At 43.1% G+C, this 8814-nt stretch overlaps 1 long non-coding RNA gene across 2 annotated transcripts; it reads left to right on the top strand.

The window, feature by feature from the left end:
* The first annotated feature begins 5722 nt into the window (after positions 1-5722).
* LOC150039139 (uncharacterized) lies at positions 5723-8448 on the top strand. 2 transcript variants are annotated; one of them, XR_016534529.1, is made up of 3 exons: positions 5723-5836; positions 5995-6142; positions 7370-7662. It is a non-coding gene; the product is annotated as an uncharacterized LOC150039139 (long non-coding RNA). The 2 variants fall into 2 exon arrangements; XR_016534528.1 differs by lacking the exon at positions 5723-5836 and adding an exon at positions 8278-8448 and having other exon boundaries at positions 5937-6142; positions 7370-7429.
* The last annotated feature ends 366 nt before the right edge of the window (positions 8449-8814 follow it).

Genomic DNA, 8814 nt, shown 5'->3' with positions numbered 1-8814 from the left:
ATGCCTGATTAGATCCTTTCACTTATCCAGCTATATCTTATCGAGGAGGGGTTCTTGTTCCTGAGAACAGTTATTATGTGAGGGGGAACCCAAAATCTAAGCAATGAACCAGTGGTTCATACCTATAATCCTAACTACACAGAAGGCTGCCATCTGAGGATTCCAACTCAAAGCCAGCCCACGCAGACAAATCCAGGAGACTCATCTATTAACCAGGAAAAAAATAAGCAAAAAATGGAGATGTGGCTCAAGTGGTAGATTGCCAGACTTGAGCAAAAATGCTAAGGGAAAACTCAAGGCCCTGAGTTCAAGCCCCAATACCGAAAGAAAGAGAGAGACAGAGAGGACATTTAGTGGAAAACAAACTGCCCGAGTGTAAGGACAGACACAAAATTGGTGTGTTTGAGGATGCAAAATGCTAGGAGCTAGACTTGCTGCTCAAAGCCAGTGGATGTAAGAGTTTCTTCTATTGTCAAAAGATACTAGTTGTGGGGGGCTGAGAATATGACTTAGTGGTATAGTGCTTGCTTAGCATGAATGAATTCTATTCCTCAGTACCACGTAGTCAGATAAGGTCGGAAGAGGCACTGTGGCTCAAGTGCTAGCTTTGAGCAAAAAGGAGCTTAGGGATAATGCCCAAGCCCTGGATTCAAGGCATAGGACTGACAACAAAATGGTACTATTGTGTCCCCCCAAAAAACTAGAACTTGGACTAGAGATGAGTGTTAAGGTGCAGAAGAGAGAAGCAGAAACAAAATGCTCTGCCTTAGGAACGGGATGGTACACATACAAGCGTTAGATATATTATCTGCCCAGCCATCAGGAGAGAGAGAGAGAGAGAGTGTGTGTGTGTGTGTGTGTGTGTGTGTGTGTGTGTGTGTGTGTGTATGAACCAATCCTGGGACTGGAACTCAGAGCTTGGGCAGATGGGTATGAGGTCATGACTCTCAACTGTCCCTGTCCCAGGTTCTGATTCCATTCTTAGAGTCCAGCTTTCACCTTGCTTTTGCATTCCATAGGCTTGCAAGAACTAAACCTGATGTATTTTATTTCCCCTTTTTTTGTTAAGGCTGCAGCTTAGTTTCTATTGTGTGCAACTAAAAATGTCCTAAATTACAGAAAGCTTTGTTAAAGTTCTAGCCTGAACAAAGAAAACGGGGTTGATTCCAGAACTATTTGGGAGATATAGTCAATAGACACAACATAGATGCTTTGTGAACCAGCCAAGCTCAATTACCCTACCACCTCCACCTTCCCCTTGTAAGGTGTCGCTAAGCACCCATAGTTTCAAATGGGGAATGTGTTGCTGTTCCCTGACCTAGAAACTTCACACCCATAGGCAGGTACCCAGGAAAGCAAAGACAACCAAAGCTTCTTTCTCCTAAGAAGAGAATAAGACTTGGAAAAAAATAGTGAAGTAAGCCAGACCCAAAGAAGAGTAGATTGCGTGGTTTCCTCATTTGTAAGAACTAGAATATGTCTATTGTCTTCTTAACAGGGTATCTCAATAACCCAATTGCCTGGATCACAACACCACATATAATGAAATGTATCCATGAACCCTGAGACATGGAAACTAGAGGTTCTTATTATATCTTGTAAGTAGGGATTTTTTGTTATTGTTGTTTGTGTTTCTCTTAAATTTCTGTAGCCTGTGTACTGCACATAAGTTTATTTGATGTGTGGAATGGAAAGGGAATCGCAGAAACTGCAGTACAAAGGATGAACTAATGCAACATTGAGACTCACTTGACACTGTGTTGTATATGAGCAGCTTGGAGGAAGGGGAATAGGGAGAGGCAAGTGGGAAAAAATGAGGGATGGGGTAACAGTGCTCAAAAAAATGTATTCAATATTTGTGTAACTGAAAGTCCCCTGCTCATCACTTTTTCTAAAAAAAAAAAATTAAAGAAGAGAACAAAGAGCCATGGCCTCTGCCTCAATACAGACAACAGATGGAGCTAAGCGTCAAGAGCTCATACCTGAAATATTACCTTCTCAGAGAGCTGAGACTTGAGATTTCAGTTCAGAACTAGCCCAGACACATGAATGTGTGAGACTCTTATCTGCAATTAGCCAACAAAATTAAAACGAAAATGGAGCTGGGGTTTATGTGGTAGAATAAGCTATCCTTAAGCCCAAGAGCTAAGAGCCAGTGCCCAGGCATTGAGTTCAAGCCCTAGTAGCAGCACAGCACTGGAAAAGGATCAGGAGGGGAAAGAGGAGGAAGAAGAGGAGGAGGAGGATGAGGAGAAGCAGGAGAAAGAGGAAGAGGAGGAGGAGGAGAAAGAGGAGAAAGAAGAGAAAGAGGAGAAAGAGGAGGAGAGAGAAGAGGATAGAAGATAGTTAGATAACCACCCAGATAGGGTTCTAGAAGAACACCGAGATGACATCCGTGTCTTTGTTGCTTCTGGGAGGTGCCAAGCTGTCATAAACACAAGCACCACCACTGCCAAGGACAGAAAGAGACAGCAGGAGCTCTGGGCCAGCAGGGTTGCAGCTGGCCCAGAGACATCTGCACTCCTCCATCTTTGCCTTCCATGAATGTAAATGTCACTCCAAAGTCATTTCTCCCTTCAATTAGAAACTTTCTTATTCTCATTTTCTCTGCCAAGTTCAGAAGCTTGAGAATTTTTCCATTAAATATATATATTTAACTCAGATTTTAGATTTGTTCCAGATTTTTGTCTATTTCATAAAAAGAGAAGAGGGCTCCTCCTGATTCTGTGGTGGCATAACTCGGAGTGGGCACGTTCTGGAAATAAACTCCAAACTAAAGAGAGATGGAGTTTTTCCCAAGATACACAAAGTCCTGCCAGTTCTGGGCCCAAATCCGCATCTCAAGATGAACAGGACAGTTGTGTCAAAGCCTGAATAGAGCACTTGAAGAAGTTCATTCATTCCTAAAGCATCTTCCCCCAGCCCCCTGTCTTGCGTCCTCTGGATTTCTGAGCAGAAGATACCTCAGTGGCAACCAAGAAAAGATGCCTGCATCCACTCCTACAAGAACACAGTAGGGCTGCTGCAGAATTTCACCCCTAAGATTTAGGAATAATCCATACATAAATGTTCCTCCTCACCAGCAGGGAACTCTTTTTATTGGTTTTTGTTCTGGACCTGGGGCTTAAACTCAACGCCTGAGTTTTTTTTGTTGTTCAAGGCTAGCACTCTCCCGTTTGAGCCATAGAACAATTTCTGGATTTTTAAATGGTTAACTGGAGATAAAATAAAATAAATCTCACAGACTTTCTTACCCAGGCTGGCTTCGAAACACAATCCTCAGATCTCATGAAGTTGCTAAGATTAGAGGCATCACTTTTTATGTTTGCAAAAGTCAATCTTTCTCTCTCCACTGGTTCCAAATGGGCTAAGCTACAAGGCCAGTTATTGTTTGTGCAGAAATTATCTCCCTCCCTTTTCTCCCAAAACACTTTTCTAGCTGATGTTCTGTGTTTTTTTTGGTTTTGTTTTTGTTTTTTAGAACATCCTCAAAACTCAGAGCAGAAGTGATGGCTCTTTAGAGAGTTCCCAAGGAGGAGCTGTGCTGGCTTCCTGATGGTGCTTCTTTGTTCTGTGGAGCTGTACATTCTTTGGCCTCCCTGGGAATGCAGAAAGCTTCTCAGGCTGGTGGCAGCTCTTTTTTAATTTCTCTGCTGCAAATCCTTTCCCTTCCACCCTCACTGAGGTTTATTGAGCCCTCATTTGTCCCAGACACGCCATCGTTCGCACTTTTATGACATCGTTGTTTCTGTCCACTCTAGCACAGTTGAGTTTTTAGGACTCAAAATGTCTTTCACTTCCCACTACCGCCAAGGAGAAAAAGCCACATAAAAAAAGGTTCACACAATGCAGGTCCAGCTTTGTCCAGAAATGGTCAAAATGGCATTGTAGAGTCAGCCACAAACTGGTAAAGAAAAAGAAACTAAAGACAGGGTCCAAATTTCAAAAGCTTAGCTCAAAACTAGTCCCCTACTCACCACGATGCATTGGTCAAGGCCTGTAATCGTAGCTGCTCAGGAGGCTGAGATCTGAGGATCACACTTCATAGCCAGCCCAAGCAGAAAAATCCTTAAGACCCTAACTCCAAAGAATCACCAAAAAGCTAGAAATGAAGCGGTTGCTCAAGTGATAGAGCACCAGCCTTGAGCAGCAGAGTTGAGGGACAGTACCTAGGTCCTAAGTTCAAGTCCTGGTACTGACAATAAATAAATAAATATTTCCTGATGAGAAACTAACTTCTTTTCTGATGAAGATATGTCCCCATACATAACCCCTTCCGTTTAGACAGTCAAAAGGCCTGTACTTATTTTATATCCTGTAGTATTTTGAGAGGTGACACTTTCTCCCATTTCCCCACTGTACCTAAATAGGTGCCATGCTGAGTCCACTGCTCACTAGCTGTTTGTCCCCTTTCTCTCTCCAGAGGACACCAGGAAGGGACCAAGACCTTTCCCCAGAGGCTGAAATGAAACAACCCCTGATGAAGATTACCTGCTCCAGAAACACAAGTCCTCCAGGAGAAGAGCTAGACTAAATAAACAGACAAGCTGGTGACACTGGCTCACCAGCACACAAGGCAGCACACAATTTACAGGAGCCCTGCCCCAAAAATCAGTATTAATATATATTACATATGTATGCAATACAGTAGAACAAAAAATATTCTCTTAAGACAGATTGTATGCTTGTTTCTGTTGCAAAAAGGGGATTGTTTTCATGTACAGAACATCACATAGCATCTTAGCAAATTTTGGATTGTCTCCTCATTCATAGTTTCCTTGTCTTTCTGAAAGGCTTTACTTACACTCCCTGAGGAGCAAGATAACTCATTGAGAGACATTTACAGACTGTGGCTGAAGACATATTTAAAAGTTTCTTTCCCCTGCCATTTATCTGTGCAGCATATTTCTTTGTTGCCTGAGCTGCTTGTTTATCGCCTTAGCTATTTGTTTGTTCGTGGAGGAGAGTGCTATTTTGTGAAATGACGTCTTAAATTTAAATCTTAGAGAGAAAATATCACTCCCTTTTGTCTGGATTCATGGTTTTCAAGATGTCAGTGTCACTGCCAGCTGCAAACATCTGTCTGCCCACTGACTTTGGGCTGAAAGGTCACCCAGAGTTATGCCACTTGGTTTTCCTGGGGGCGAGTAGGGGTTCTCAAGTTGTACAACAGACAGGCCAGCCCCCAAAAACACAAAGGAGGAAGAAGAAAGAAGAAGTGTGTGTGTGTGTGTGTGTGTGTGTGTGTGTGTGTGTGTATGTGTGTGTGTGATACGTAGTGTGTGGTATATGTATGGCATGTATAGTGTATGTGATGCATGTGGTGTGTGTGTGTGTGTGTGTGTGTGTATGGTTTGTGTGTACATAGGATGAGCAAATGTAAGTGAAAACATGTGCAGGACATATGAGTATTGTATATGTGGTGTGCAAATATGTTGGGTGTGTGTATACAATGTATGTTTATATATCACATATGTGAGTGATGTGCTAGTAATATAGCAACTATCACTTGATTTCCCCCTTCTCCTCCGTGTTAATGTTGTACCTTGCCATCGACCTTTAAATATATAGAGATATGTTTCATATATACTATATATTATAATATGTAAATATTATATGTATTAGAAATTTATAGATATTTAACATTTAGCAAGGATGAGATAACTTTATGGTGAATATGGAGATTCCCGTCACATGTTATTCTCATTTTGTAAAATGGTTTCAGAATAAGTCCAGTGTATCTCAGTGGCTCTGTCCAGTTCTATAATCTGAAGCTTCTCTCTGCTGAGTCCTGGGGAGTGATTGGGGATCCGAGGATCGCCGCCTCCGTGGTCAGGTGGAGCTCCCTTTTGTCTTCATCATCTACCCTGGAGAAGATGGATGTGATTACACACAGGCCTCGCTCCCTGCCCAGACCCTGATTGGCAGCTCCTACCCCAACACCAGGCTCACTTGATTGTGAGCTTGCAGTGCATTGGGCAAAGGTTTGTTTAGTTTGCAGGCCATTTGAGTGAAATGGGCCCGGCTCGGCACACAAGGCCAGATGCTCTCTCAAGGGTTGTCGATGTAATATCACTCCGAGTGCTCTCCCTCCTATCTGCGTTCTTACCCTTTGCTCCATCTTGCTTCAGGCCTGGCACAGGTGAGACACCTGCCATTGCTGACAATCTCTGCTGAAGTGGTTGATAATGGAGTTTGGTGTCAGGATGGACAGTGTGTGGGAGAGGGAAAGACTTTAGGCAGAATAGAAGACTTCCTGCCCTGTCAGCATGACCTAACGCCATGTTAGGGTCAGATGCATGAAGGACAATGAAAGGTAGATATACCGACGTGTGGGCTTCCTCACCAGACTCCTTGCTCCTCCTAAGAAACACAAGGGAGCGGCTGCTTTGTGAGCGATGCTATTAGGAGGAACTTCTGCCAGCAGAATCTGACAGTAGCTGAGGTTTTTGTGTCAAAAGTGCCTCAGGAGAAGTACATGGCCTCTATCTCTTGAAGTCTCTGCCTGGAGCTGTCAGCCACAGGCTTTTACTGAGAAAAAAATTGTGGGGTCTAGCAGGCACGAGACCCAGGAACAGAGGTTGCTTTCAGCCTGAGGACCCTAGATGGACTAGCTCTAGTAAGAGTGCTTCCTGTAGTTGGAGGTAGTCCTGCCAGGAAGCTGAAACCACACCGAGATTTCTCTACAGACATTTCTTTGCATGCCATGGACCATATAGTAAGTTTCTTGGGGAGTTGAGTTGGTGTTTATATGTTTCCAGAAGTCCTAGCTGTCAACAAGCACTCTTGGCTTCTACCTGGGAGGTGTTGTCTGCCCAGAAGGCAGGAAGAAGTGCGGGGTGGGGGGGAGGAGGTAGGCAAACAAGCACTGGTAACTCCATTATGCATGCACCCCCAAACATCATTGATTTCATCCTTTTCAGAGTAGAACCTACACATAGCATGTATGTACACCACACACAACACACAAGACCATACATGAATATTACATAGGATAAATCATGGACAAAACCCACATCAGCTCTACTCTTGCCAATGGACTCCTGAGCCTCTCACCTTCAAGCTCAGATAACCCTGTGGTTCCTGTGCTACTACATTCTACCCTACATTCTGAAACTGAGACCTTGATTTTGTCATTAAGAAGTCACTTATTTGGTTTAAATGATGGTAGTGACAGATGGGAATTGAACTGAGCATGTGGGTGCTGTCACTGTGCTTTTTTTAAAAAAAAGGAAATTTATTGTTACTATAAATGGGATATGCAAAGCAGTTACAGTTACATAAATCAGGTAATGAGTGCACATCTTGTTGGATAATACTCCTTGTGCTTTTTTACTTTTTCTTTTTTTCTTCTTTTTTTTTGCCTAAGGCTAGTGTTCTACCACCGAGCCACAGCACCACTTCCAGCTCTTTTGGTGATGAATTGGAGGTAAGAGTCTTCTGGGCTTTCCTGTCCAGATTGGCTTTAATCCTCAGATCAAAGACTCCTGAGTAGCTAGGATTACATGTGTGAGCCAACAGCACCTGGCTGGATTTTTTTTTCTAATGCTTACATTCGGCAAAATAAAAGGTGCATCACCCAAGCTTGGTATGTAAGAGTTATTTTTAGGAATCTATCCTTCTGCAGATCAGATCTGAGAATTTCCAATACAATAAAAATTGTGTGGCAGGGGGGGGGTCGGGAGATTGGTCTAATGGTAGAGTACTTGCCTAGCATGCACGAAGACCAGGGTTCAATTCCTCCATACCACATACATAGAAAAAAGCCAGAGGTGGTACTGTGGCTCAAGTGGTAGAGCTCTAGCTTTGAGAAAGTCCAAGGACAGTGCTCAGGCCCTGAGTTCAAGCCCAAGACTGGCAAAAAGAAAATGTATGTGGACTTGAACTACTACAGTCATGGCCAGAAACTGCAAGCTGACAGTCAGCTGGTTGCGTGCTCTAGGGTACATTTGCTGTTTCTATCATAAGAAGGGAACATGTTTTCACTTATTTATGGGAAATTTTTAGCTAAACTTCTCAGATTCTTTTGCCTAATTTACGTGTAGATATCATCTCAACTTTTTGCCCAGGTGTAAAAGAAACTCTTTCTATAAAAGGGACAAATAAAACATTGGAAATGCAGGGAGTCAGCCACTGTCCCACACATAGAGGAGGAGCTCCAACCTACACATATTGGTCATGGAATGTCCAGTCTCAGAATAACAACCATTTTCCTGCCAAATTTATTGAATCTCTAATAAAGGGGAGACATGGCATTTAATCTGTTTTCATTTTCAGAGAGCTGGATATCCCCAGGGCTGGAAACATTGCTACATTGCTGCTTGAATGAAATCATAGCAAGACTCACATCACTGATGTGTTGTTACTTGGTGCTGTTTAACTTCAGTGGAGGAAGAAGGGACCGGATGGGGGGATGAAGGGAGGATGAGGGGAAATTAACAGAATAAGAGAAAGCAAGTCAAAGAGTAGAGGGAAAAAAGATGGGAGAGGAGGGATGGACAAGAAAAAAGGAAAGAAAAGCACGAAAAAAGGAGGAAGGACTCACCTCACTTCTAGTGTTCTTCAGTAATCCAAGTGGTAATACAGATTGTGAAGGAAAGTCCTATCCACTGAGTGGAGATCTGTAGAACACCACGGATCAATTGAACATCAAGGACCCTCTGAGGTAGGTGTTAGCATTGTAGTTCATAGATAGAAATGTCAGGTTTGATTTATCCAAGGTCACCCAGCTAGTCAGAGGCAACCTCAAAACCCGTTTCCATTCTATCTCAAGGCATACCACTGCATTGACAGAGTGTCACCTGCACAGTTCAA

The sequence above is a fragment of the Megascapheus bottae genome, unplaced genomic scaffold (genome assembly GCF_031878675.1).
Source record: "Megascapheus bottae isolate mThoBot1 unplaced genomic scaffold, mThoBot2.hap1 HAP1_SCAFFOLD_76, whole genome shotgun sequence".
Lineage (NCBI taxonomy): Eukaryota > Metazoa > Chordata > Mammalia > Rodentia > Geomyidae > Megascapheus > Megascapheus bottae.
The sequence above is the reverse complement of the archived record's forward strand: the minus strand, read 5'-3'. Positions and strand labels throughout refer to the sequence as shown.